Below are 11,777 nucleotides of genomic sequence, written 5' to 3' on the forward strand. Positions count from 1 at the left end.
GTCAGCAGGAGGACTGCAGGATGAGCTACATACATGTATGACTGATGTGTGACTATATATACATGAAGTCAGGGACAATATATATATATATATATATATAGCAGTCTAACATCACTAATGTATTTAATTACTGATTTTGGCAGAAAAGATAATACAACATGGGAAAAAATTCATGACTAGGTGTAGCCGAGTAATGGGCAACCAACAGAATCAACAGTCATGACATGCTCACTGCTAATTGGGTGTAATTGACTCATTTAATAAAAGGGGTGTGTTCAAATTATAGCAGTGTGGAGTTCAATTAGTGAGGTCATTCATTCTATGAAGAAACAAGTGTCAATTATGGCCCTTATTTAAAGAGGAAGGGCAGCAAATGTTGTACCTGCTGGTTTTAGCCCTTGCTCAGTGAGTAAAATGGGTCGTTCCAGACATTGTTCCGAAGGAGAAAGAACTTTGATCAAGAAGTTGATTGAAGAGGGGAAAACATATAAAGAAGTGTAGAAAATAATTGGCTGCTCAGCTAAAATGATCTCAAATGCTTTAAAATGTCAAGCAAAACCCAAAACACGTAATAGGAAAAGAAATACTACCATCTGTGTAGATCATAGAATAACAAGAATGACAAAAAAGCATCCAATGATCAGCTCCAGGGAAATCAAAGAAGATCTTCAGTTACCTGTGAGTACTGCAACAATCAGAAGATGCCTACGTGAAGCCAAACTATTTGCAAAAAAGCATCGTAAAGTACCATTACTGAAAAAAGATGTTGTGAAAAGGTTACAGTTTTCCAAAGAACACGCTGACTGGCCTAAAGAGAAGTGGCACAACATTCTATGGACAGATGAGAGCAAGATTGTTCTTATTGGGTCTAAAGGCCACAGACAGATTGTGAGACGACCCATAAACACTGAATTCAAGCCACAGTACACTGTGAAGACTGTAAAACATAGAGGTGCAAGCATAATGGTTTGGGGATGTTTCTCATACTTTGGAGTCAGACCCATTTATCGCATGCCAGGCACCATGGACCAGTTTGAATATATCAAAATACTGGAAGAGGTTATGTTGCCTTATGCTGAAGAAGAAATGCCCTTGAAATGGGTGTTTTAGCAGGACAATGACCCCAAACACACTAGCAAGCGGGCAACATCCTGGTTCCAGACCAACAAGATTGATGTTATGAAGTGGCCAGCACTATCCCCAGACGTCAATTTGTGAAGTGACATCAAAAATGCTGTTTTTGATGCAAAACTCAAGAATACCAAAGAACTGTGGAATGTAGTCCAGTCAGCTTTGGCTGGAATATCTGTTCGCAGGTGACAGATGTCAGTTGACTCCATGCCACACAGATGTAAAGCAGTTATCCGAAATAAAGGTTATACAACTAAATATTAGTTCAGTGATCAACAGAAAAGCTAAATCTGTAAACAACTTTCAGTTTATACTGTAAATATTCAAGTTTGTAAATGAAAATGAAGATGCTACTATTTTTTTTTTTGAACAGCCCATTATTCTTTTTTCTTCATTTTCAGTTTAAAAATTGATATTTCATTCATGTTTTGATTTGGAATTGAATGTGCAGTGCTCCCAGTGCCTTTGTGTACATGGAAATAAATGCTATTATGAGGATTGATCTTTTACTCAGTTGTTTTAAAACACACTGCTATTATTTTGCACATAATTGTGTATGTATATATGTATATACTTTGCTAGCCTCTGTCAGAATTGTTCTGCTTCTCTGGAAACTGTATACTTTACTACAATTTTGAAGCTCTCTCTCTCTCTCTCTCTCTCTCTCTCTCTCTCTCTCTCTGAGAGTGCGTGCGTGCTAAATCAAGTGTGGCTAATGGAATGTTTTTGATAGTCCAGGGAGGGGTTAGAAAACATGGCAGTTAACAGGTGAGACTGTCACTGATTGATGTACACACATATCCTGCAGACTGAGAGGGAGTGATAGAGAGAGACAGAAAGAGAGAAAGAAACAGAAAGAGAGAAGAGAGAAAGTTATGCACAAGTATGAAAGCAAAAATAACAGCTAAACTGATCATGTGTAGCTAAAAGGATACTGGGGTGAATTAATAAAGCATTAATCTGGCCTTGTTTGAAAAGTTTGCAGAATGAGCTATAATCAGAGGAGTAAAGGAGAAAGGGCTATTATTAACAGAGGAAAGGCTGAAGGCTGAACTCAGAAGGAAAAGCCACAAGTTTATTCTATAACAACTACAAAGAGGGGAGGCTATTTTAGGTGGCACATAGTTCAGAAGACTGGAAGATCTTTACTTATTGTAAAGGAGAGCACTATGGACTACATCTCTAAAAAAAAATTTCTTATTTAATTCTAGTTAGGCAAACTAATTTCTTATGCAAAGTCTGTTCACAACTACTTTGAATTCACAACATTCAAAGTAGTTGTGAGTAATTTTCACACAGTAGACTTGGTGTTAGGAAATTTCTTTTCTTGTTGAAAAAAGCCAGTCAGGTAGTTTGTTGTATTTGACTCTGGGTCATTCTCTCAAAAGGCCCTTCCCTCATTATAGCAAATTATAGACGCCCTAGTTTTAAAAGGATTAATGAATAATAATTAACCAAAGAGGCATAATACAACAGAGTGTGGCCTGCAGCAACAGTACTGTGTTCTAAAATAGCATCCAGCCTGAAAAAAACACAAAGGCAGAGGAGACTTTGAAACAAAGAACATGTATGTGTTTTAAAGCACAGAAACACAGTTATGTTATGAGTAGTGTTGGTGATTGCACAGGAGTTCTTCCTAACAGTGACAGCAAACATGCAATGTGTTTAATAATTGTGTGCATGGACCCTTAAGCACTGGGATTTGAAACCCTTGGTTTGGAGACTGGCAAATCTTCAGTGATGTGCAATGGCAGGTCACATGGGTCAGCACTAAGAGTAAACAAAATGTAGCATGAAATCTAGATGAGAACCACACACACATTGGACTGACTTTGATCTTCAAATAAGGGCTTCCATAATATCTGGTGTATTCAGGCATTTAGGCTCTAGAAGAAATCAAATATGTAAAGCTCAGTGAATCCAGATGGCTAAGCACAGAAAGCTGCAGAGCTGCAGGCCCATAAATCTCACTACATTTCTAAAAGGAGTATTGAGGGTAAAGCAACATGATCTGAAATGGACTGGGGAATAGTATTTTAGGATTTATACAAGATAAAGGGAGAGAAAAGTGAACAAAACCTTTTTTTACAGGACATTAGACATGTTAAATTGGTAGCTTGTTGTCCTGACGTTAACAGGCCAAATTAATCTCTACTTGGACACAATGAGATAAGCTCTCATTTTGTCCCAAATACAAATGGCAGGCCTTGGCTTTTTTAGATGCTGCATTTTGCTCTCTCTGTAGACCAGTTGCATGTAACACAAGCAGCTCTCTGGTATAGGTTATTGGGAGGAAAATCTCTAATGCAGATAGTGAGCTCCCCCCCACCCCCCCAGTCTGGAGGGGATTAAGGTTTGCCTGAATGCATGTTTGCGTGTGATGAGGACTTCTGTATGTACTTATGGTGTGCCCCCATGAGAAGAGTTCAAGGGGCCAAATTCCATGGACAAGACACTGTCTCACTAAACTCCATAGTATCTGATAGCTTCACCAGCCCTTCACTGTGATTCTAAGAACACTGAACCTTTACGGAGGTAAATGATCAGCGTAGAGAAGTCTGAGAAACAGTAATGGAAACATTGTTTCTGCTGCCCACATCCATTCCCACGCTGCTCTCAATGATTTTTGACAACCTTGGACCAACTTATGTAACCAAAGAGAGGAATCCTTGAAGGAAAATAAATGCCTACTCACAGAACTGAGTGAAGTTCATTTAAATAACTTTCCTATTTGGATCTTACCTCAGTAGTATTGTCTGAGGCCGTGGATTTGGCCCACATTGCATTTGTCAATAAAAAGAAGCAAAGATGAAACTGGTTTGGCCAAAATATGCATAGAAAAATGGAGTTCCAGTGGAACTCCAGTGGTTATAATTAACAGTTAATGCATACGTGACTTTACATATGTTTGACCACACTCAGATTCCACTCATATTCAGCACTTGTGCAGTGTGGGCTGCCACATATGTTGTATGTATAATGAGTCAGCACGGTTAAAGCTGACCCTTCAACAACCGCATGTTTACCTGTGTGTGTGCACATGTGTGTTTGAGCATGTTTCCATGTATGTTGTCTCACATTCATATGGTGAAAATAACAGGAAATAAAAGGACAGCAGCAGGAACCATTCTAGTGCTGCTGTTCCCTCTTTCTCTCTGAGCTGAACCTTCTCGCTTTCTTCATCTTTCACAATCAAATCTGGTAGGCATTCATCAGTCACCATGCCCAGTGCAGGATAGTTCTCCTCTCTACCCTGCTTTGGGTGAGAGGTACTTTTGGGCCATGTGACACTGAGCTGTCACTTTCCCCTACTTTCACAGTGGCTCATATTCACCATAGCTCTCTGTGATGTTCAATCTAAACCCCTTCTAGAATCCAAGACCACAGAGATTTATTCTACAGTTAAAAGGCTAGAATTTGAAGGCCCCACCGTGAACACTTTTTATGCTGCCTAGAACTCCCTACAGCTAAGCCTATTCTCTGCAAGGCTCTTTGCACAAATGCCATGGAGTCTCCAACTCTGAATCAGGTTAGATGAATAGAGGCTTAATCAGGTAGTGCAAGTGTAGAGACAAAACTCCATGACCGCCCTAAAAAACAATGCATACAAAGGAATGTGATACTTCTACACAATCCACATGCAGGTAGCTGGCTATTAATGATAAGTGTGCAAACTCTATGACCGCGTTACTTAGGAACCAGAGACAATGGGCAAATACAAGCTCATGAGCGTTCTTTATCCCCAGCATAGTCACATTGTCCCTACCCATCTGCAAAGAGTTCAGAGAGTCCACAAGTAAGATTGCTCAGTGTGCTCATTAGTGGGGCCCAGGGTCCACTCTGATCAGCACCCTGGAAAAACAAACAAACAAACAAACAAACAAACAAAAACAACAAACATTACAATCCTACATAGATCTAGATAAATAAATCCAGACCATGCTAAAGATCTTTGGGGTTCCGCATTTGACAAAACTACTTTAGACGTTATAAAAGAGCCTTTCTAAGGAGAAATACAAAAATGCCACTGAAATAATTTTAATCTTAAGGTATTTGACTGTTGAAACCTGTGGTGTCAAGAGATAATGAGAGAAAGCCAATCAGAGGTTTTGGAAAAGGGTCAATAATTTCTTTGATGTAGGAAAATAAATCAACGATACTGCAAATGCTGACAGTGCCAATTAAAATGAAGGGATCTCTGATTAGCATTAGCCTGCAAAATCAATAAGCAATGCGAGCATTAGAGTCTGTAACATGAGTGGTTTATGTGTAACAATATCTCAGTTAACAGTGTGTCATTTGACTACGATAAATGCGGAAGAGCCACTTATTATTTTAGAATTAATGGTTTGAGTTTATTAATTGAGAATTATTAATCTTCATCTTCTGAATTTATCTTTGTCTATTCATGTGTATGACCATTCCACGATGAGTGCATGTTTGGCCTGTAATAAGTTGTAGATAAATATAATGGTAAAATAGCATTGAATGGCCTGGTTGTCTGTGTGATTGTTTTAAAATAATTGCAGTTGCTTCCATATTGGAGCAAACAGCCCTCTTGCTAGATAAGAAATGTTAATGTGTGATTGGTCTCTGATAAGGAAGAAACTTTTAAGCAAATGCGCTGGGTTGTGTGCAGCCTCTAGTATGTGTTAATGATGTTGTGTGTACATGTGTGTGAATGAGAGAGAGAGAGAGAGAGAGAGAGCATGGTGGTGGGGGTGATTATACATCTCCTCCAAATGGGTTCCCCTTGGAGTTCAAATCCGAATATATATGTAATCCTCTTACTCAGATACCTTCCTAAAAGAGGGAGAACCTCAGAGGTAAGCAGAAACTGCAACTTGATAAGAGGAGTCAAGGATACTTCCCTTTAAACGTCTCCAGAATAATCCCGTATCAGCTCCCAGGAGCTAAGGTCAAGAAGGCTGAATGTGTAGGTTAAATCTGTATACCCTGGCATGTGTGTTCACATGTGTGGGTGCATGTGGTGTTAACTGGGTTTAACGTATATGGTACATCCTCTCAGAGGTCAACACCCTGTGTGACAAATCCTGATCCCAGGATTTTATTTATTCATTTATTGTGGGATCATTGATGTTAAAGTTTACTTAATTTGCAGGAAAATTCTGAGTCATTTTCTGTCATTGTGCATTAGGGGCTCAGCAGTGCCATGAACATTACTGAAAGGCCTACCATCATCATTTCAGGAGTTGCTGGAGGTGAGGTTTTATGGACCAAAGACTTGTAACTGTTTGTGCTGTGTGTGTGTGTGTGTGTGTGTGTGTGTGTGTGTGTGTGTGTGTGAGAGAGAGAGAGAGAGAGAGAGAGAGAGAGAGAGAGAGAGAGAGAGAGCGCAAGAGAAAGAAAGAAAAAGAGAGATCAAGACCATGAGAACAAGAAAGAGAAAAAAATACTTACAGCTGTTGTCATCACACTGTTACTCTTCATTTTCCAATCAGTCTCATAGACAGTCTGTATCAGATACATAACACATTTCACTGTGAGCTGTTCTGACACTCATACTAGTTTATTACTGGTTTATTATAGTTAATATGAGCAACACTTAAACAACAGAAGCATACAACATCTGCTGAGGCTTGAAATTGCCTACAGTCCTTAGCTCTGATTGTGCTTTGAATGCAATCTGAGATGCATGATTGAATTTTCATACCATGTGTTGTTTTTTTCCGGCAATCAGCCAAGACATTTCCCAGAAAAACAGTTCACATGTCCAGCTTTGGAGTGATCTGAGGTCACATCTCTCTGTGTAAACACAGGTCATAACCCCCAGCATCCACTCTGCTCAGCAGCTGCAGACAATGTCCCAGTTGGCCAATCACAAGTTTAATTCAAGTCCAGATTCTATTCAGATCCACCCTTTACAGTGCATTTTACATTCGGAAATCAACTCTTATTGTGTTTGCTTGTTTGATCATTACTAAAGGTGCACATCGCTTTTAGGGTGAGACTTCCGTGGCGTTGAATTATTTACTCCTGACACCTGGTGGGGAAAAAATGCAAATGCAACAAATGGATTCTAAAATCCCGAGTTAACTAGCAACGCTGTTTCTAATTAAATATTCCGTATGAGAATGATGTCCAATTTCACTACATGTTCGAATAATGGTGACTATTACATGGCGCCTTTCACACGTAGAACTTCCATCTTGTGCTCTAGTGTCCTTTAGTGTGCTAGAGCAAGTATGGACTACAGTGCTATGTGTCTAGTGTCCAGGACGTACAGTTTCTCGTTATTAGAGAACTACACTGTCCATGAATTCACAAGAAACTGTAAAGGAAATATGTATTTTATACACATCCCACATTCTTATTGAAAGTGTCTGACTGAAAACAACTTGGCCAGAAAACACTTGTAAAATAAAGAATGACTTTCAGTATTCTGCATTTAAAATTGCATTCGAATCTGTACTTTGTTAAGTATCTGAAATAATGGAGGACTGTTGTACATCAGCCTAGGCTACCTTACAGAGATTAAGCATACATTATTAGTTTAATTCGTCAACAGCTCTCATTTATTCTATCATATTCAACCCTGTCATCATGTCTCCAAATGTACGTTACACTGAGAAAAAGGGCACTATGACCTGGGAGAGGTACTGCTCCCGTACAACAACCCTGAAACCTAAATCACAGTTTGAGTGTGAAAGGTTTCATGTTTGGGCAATGTGACACCGTTAACGGTCATTCTGCGCTGCTTTGCTGAAATCTCAGTCAGTTTGTGTCGCGCTATATGTGAAACAAAGGATCTCTGTGTCAGAGAATGTCGCTGTTTAACTTCAACATAAACGTATCTGTTACAGTTGTCCGAAATTCCATTAGCTATCTGAGGAATTCCGATGACTGATGGACAAATGCTAATGTAACGTTACTTTAAAAGCAAATTAAAAACGACTTTTATATTAAACAATGCAGCATTTAGGGCAGAGGTTAATAGATGGTTCTTTTTCATTTCTGAAATTCTCCTTGGGCTTAGCCCCTCTATTCATAATATTTGCTAGTGACGTCCCTGGTGTAGACAGATTTGTAAGATTGTTGAAATTTTGACTGCTCTTTCTTGCGCGCCTCGCTGGCTTTTTGAACTTGTACTTACGGTTATATTTCAATAGATGGCGCCACAAGAATATACCAACAATTCTTTGTAACCAAAATAGGTGAAGCTGTGTTAAAAGTGATAAGATATTTGCCCCATAGATGGCCTAATTGTGAAGCAAAAGCAGTACACCCTTTAAGAGGTAGAAGATGAATGTGTGCTTCGCTGACTTTTTGTGTTTTCAGATTGCAGTGTAATGTTCTGCAGTTGCATCATAACTGAAAGAATCAAATAAAGCTATTTTTCAGTGAAATATTTTTGCACAGTTTAGAGTGTATACACTATGGGAATGTATAAAAAAAATACATAATAACCACAGCCTATGGAGATAGATAGCACTTGTCTAAATTTACATAAGAAAGAATGGATTGTGCTGCCATGACGCAGGTGTGCTAAATGAAGGCGGGAAAATGACAGCAGTGTGGATGTATTCTGGTTTTTCTGGTTGAGTTGTGGTGTCTGTGTTTCTGTGTTGACAGTAAGAAGGAATTACACATGTACTCAAAAAAAAAAGCCTCATGAAAACAAAACAAAAACCCCTCTGGCAGGTAAAAGATTTCAACTGTCAAACAGAAGTGACAAGAGTGAGCAGCCTTTCGCATGCAAGCTCCATCTGTTTGGCTGGTTGCAATGGAAAATGTCACACTTTGTTTCTTTATTGCCCATGGTAACAAAGGAGGGTTTACGGACAATGAAAAAGGTACAGAAAATATCAGTGTGGGATTAGAAGAAGCACAGTGCCCACTATGTTTTACAGCTCCGGAGTGTCCTAGATCTGGTCCTAGAGCAGTGGACGTAAAGGTCTGCTCCAGACTGCCCTTCAGTCACCCCAGTCCTACAGGGCCCAGCAGGGTCTGGACATCTACAGTACAAATCTAAATGAGGAGAGTTTGAGGGGTTTTTTTTTTTTTTTTGGAGGGAGGTTGCTTAGCAACAAGTATGTACTATATAAGTCTCTGCGGTTCCCTTCCGTGTGTGTTTTGCCTGTCACAGCAAGGTAGCCCTGAATCCTCTTGCACTGCACAGCAGGACCCCTCACAACCAAATTAGCAGCTGATAGTCGAGGAGGTGATGCGTCTGTGACATTTCAGCATGGTGTGGGAGGACTCGAGCCCTCTGCCACTCACCACTGGACCGTGACCTTAAACAGTCCCAAGAGAACTTCACAAAGCCCTGTGGACATAGAGGCCACTACATGGAAATGAGTGGAGGTTGCTAGTGTGACTCACATTCGGGAGCCTGGAAAGCTTTGAAAAAAAGACAGAAAAAGAGAGAGACGTGGCAGAGCTCACGTCAGCACTGACTTCCTGAGTCCTGCGCGGAGCAGACTTTACTGAGCTCAAACATCCCTGTGATGGCATAAATTCTGTGGCGGATTTGTTTATCCAGAACTCCCTCGGGAACAGACAGCACATGCCCTCACATCCAGTTAATAGGTAATAATAATTTGACTGACAGCTGTGACAGCCCATGATTTTTTCACAGAGATCACCTTGTTAAATATGGACATGGAACTACAAGCCTGAATCTCAGTGCCTCACCCTACAAAGGTACTACTGAAACTAGATTTCTCACTCATGAGTGAAGGCTGTGCTTCTCTCTGTGAGCTTTCATGAGCCCAGCTGATTACAGCTTTACACAAAGATAACCCATGACTACTTACTAATTAGAATCAACTTCACTATAGTTTTAGTGCCTTAAGTTCTCAGAGAGGTTTTCACCAGTGCCAGGCTCAGTCACTCCTGGCCCTGTGGGACACCGAGAGAGAGAGCAGGGTGAAGTTTGATGGTGTGATAATGCTCTACTAGCTCCTGTTCTTACATCACACCACCAGCTGAAGCTCCAGAAATGAGCATCGATCCAACAGTAAGTTGTGTTTAATAGCATGTGTAGGAGTCTGAGCAATACCAGCTTATGAAAGAGTGACTTCGTTAATTCAAGAACTTTACGTGTTGTACTTTTACATGCTGGCAGATGAGGAAAAAACAAAGCAAAAACATTGGGCAGTATGTAACTGACACACATGCCCAGCAGTGTGCAGGGGAGAGAGCAGATTGTTCCGCCAGATGTAGAGAGAGTTCAACTCTGCAGGGAGCAAACAGAAGCGATTTAACGCACTGGCAAAAAAGTGAGCAGACCAACCTCTTCCAGCTCTATTTCCTTAGACGTCCTATATTACTCCCTCAGCTTCAGTGCTGTGTACTCTTGGCAAGTCTTAAAGTCTTGCACAGGGCAGCCCTTTAAGCCAACAGCATTTCTGTTTAAATCAGAGGTAAGCTAATTCAATAGGCATTGCACAGGTGATTCAGAGCCCAAAGGCAATTCCATGGACATGGTGAGGTTTCACTTGCTTAGAAAATACTTACATTTTGTTGTTGTTATTCCTGAAGCAAAAAACAAGCATGACGCAATATCCATACAAGAGCCTAACGCAGCTCTTGTGCAGGCATCAACATTGTTGATTGGGATTGAGATTAACTGATGTGAAAAGTAAACATGCCCAAAGGTTGAGCTTTAACAACAGGACACAGTGTTCTGCAGACTGAGAAACCTAGGAAACATGCCTTATCCATCATCCTTTATGCCAATATGACCCAAAAGTATTAGTAGTGTTATTAGCAATAAAACAATAAGCCACACTCCATACTAAGCGGATTAATGGAGTCACATTCACATACATATTTACTCTATGCAGTTGAGCCCAGGCATGTTGGAACACACAGCACAGGGTGACAATAATTTCTCTCAGCCTGTTTCATCATGGCGACAGGCCTGTCTGAATGGCTTCATTACATGCAGGCCAGAGGCTGCCTACACACTGCTGCCCACCACTTTAGAAGCAGACAACCATGTTCTCAAGTGACTGGGAAATGCAGTCTGTTTAGCACAGAAGCTCTGAGGAGGTTTTCAGAATGTACAGTTTGTTCTTCATAAATAGAGTTTTAGTGCAGGTGTATAGATTAAAGCTACAAGCACTGAAAGTAACTGGATCATTTTATGAGATTGATATTTTGTGTTAGAGAATTTAAAAAATAACATGCTTATGCATGCATCATGAACAAAACTCAGATAATATAAATATTAAGATCAAGACTGTACAATCATCTGAAATAAATACTGCCGCACTACTGACATCTGATGTGGAGATGCATAGATGTCAAACAGAGACTCTTCAGAGACTTTTCTCTGGTACACTACACAGGGCATGGGAGTTGAAACCTTCAGGGAGTACATCTCCCAACTCTTTACTCAATGTCAATTTAAAAAACAACAACAAAACAAATCAAATTAAATTGTGCTTGTATGATGAATCAGTACCCTATGATCATTACTTTAAAGGAACTGCTAACCCTCTGCTCAGAGCCAAACCTGGTTTGATGGCAAATTATTTCAAAACAGCACATGAGGTGAAGCATTAAAAAAACCAAAACAAAACAAATAAGCCCATAAATATCATATGTAAAACATTATCTTATGGTTATGCACATAAGCAGAGAAAAATGCAATCCCTTAAAGAAGCCCTGTAATGCGA

Source organism: Electrophorus electricus, chromosome 12, assembly GCF_041902795.1.
Source record: "Electrophorus electricus isolate QZ-2024a chromosome 12, ASM4190279v1, whole genome shotgun sequence".
NCBI lineage: Eukaryota > Metazoa > Chordata > Actinopteri > Gymnotiformes > Gymnotidae > Electrophorus > Electrophorus electricus.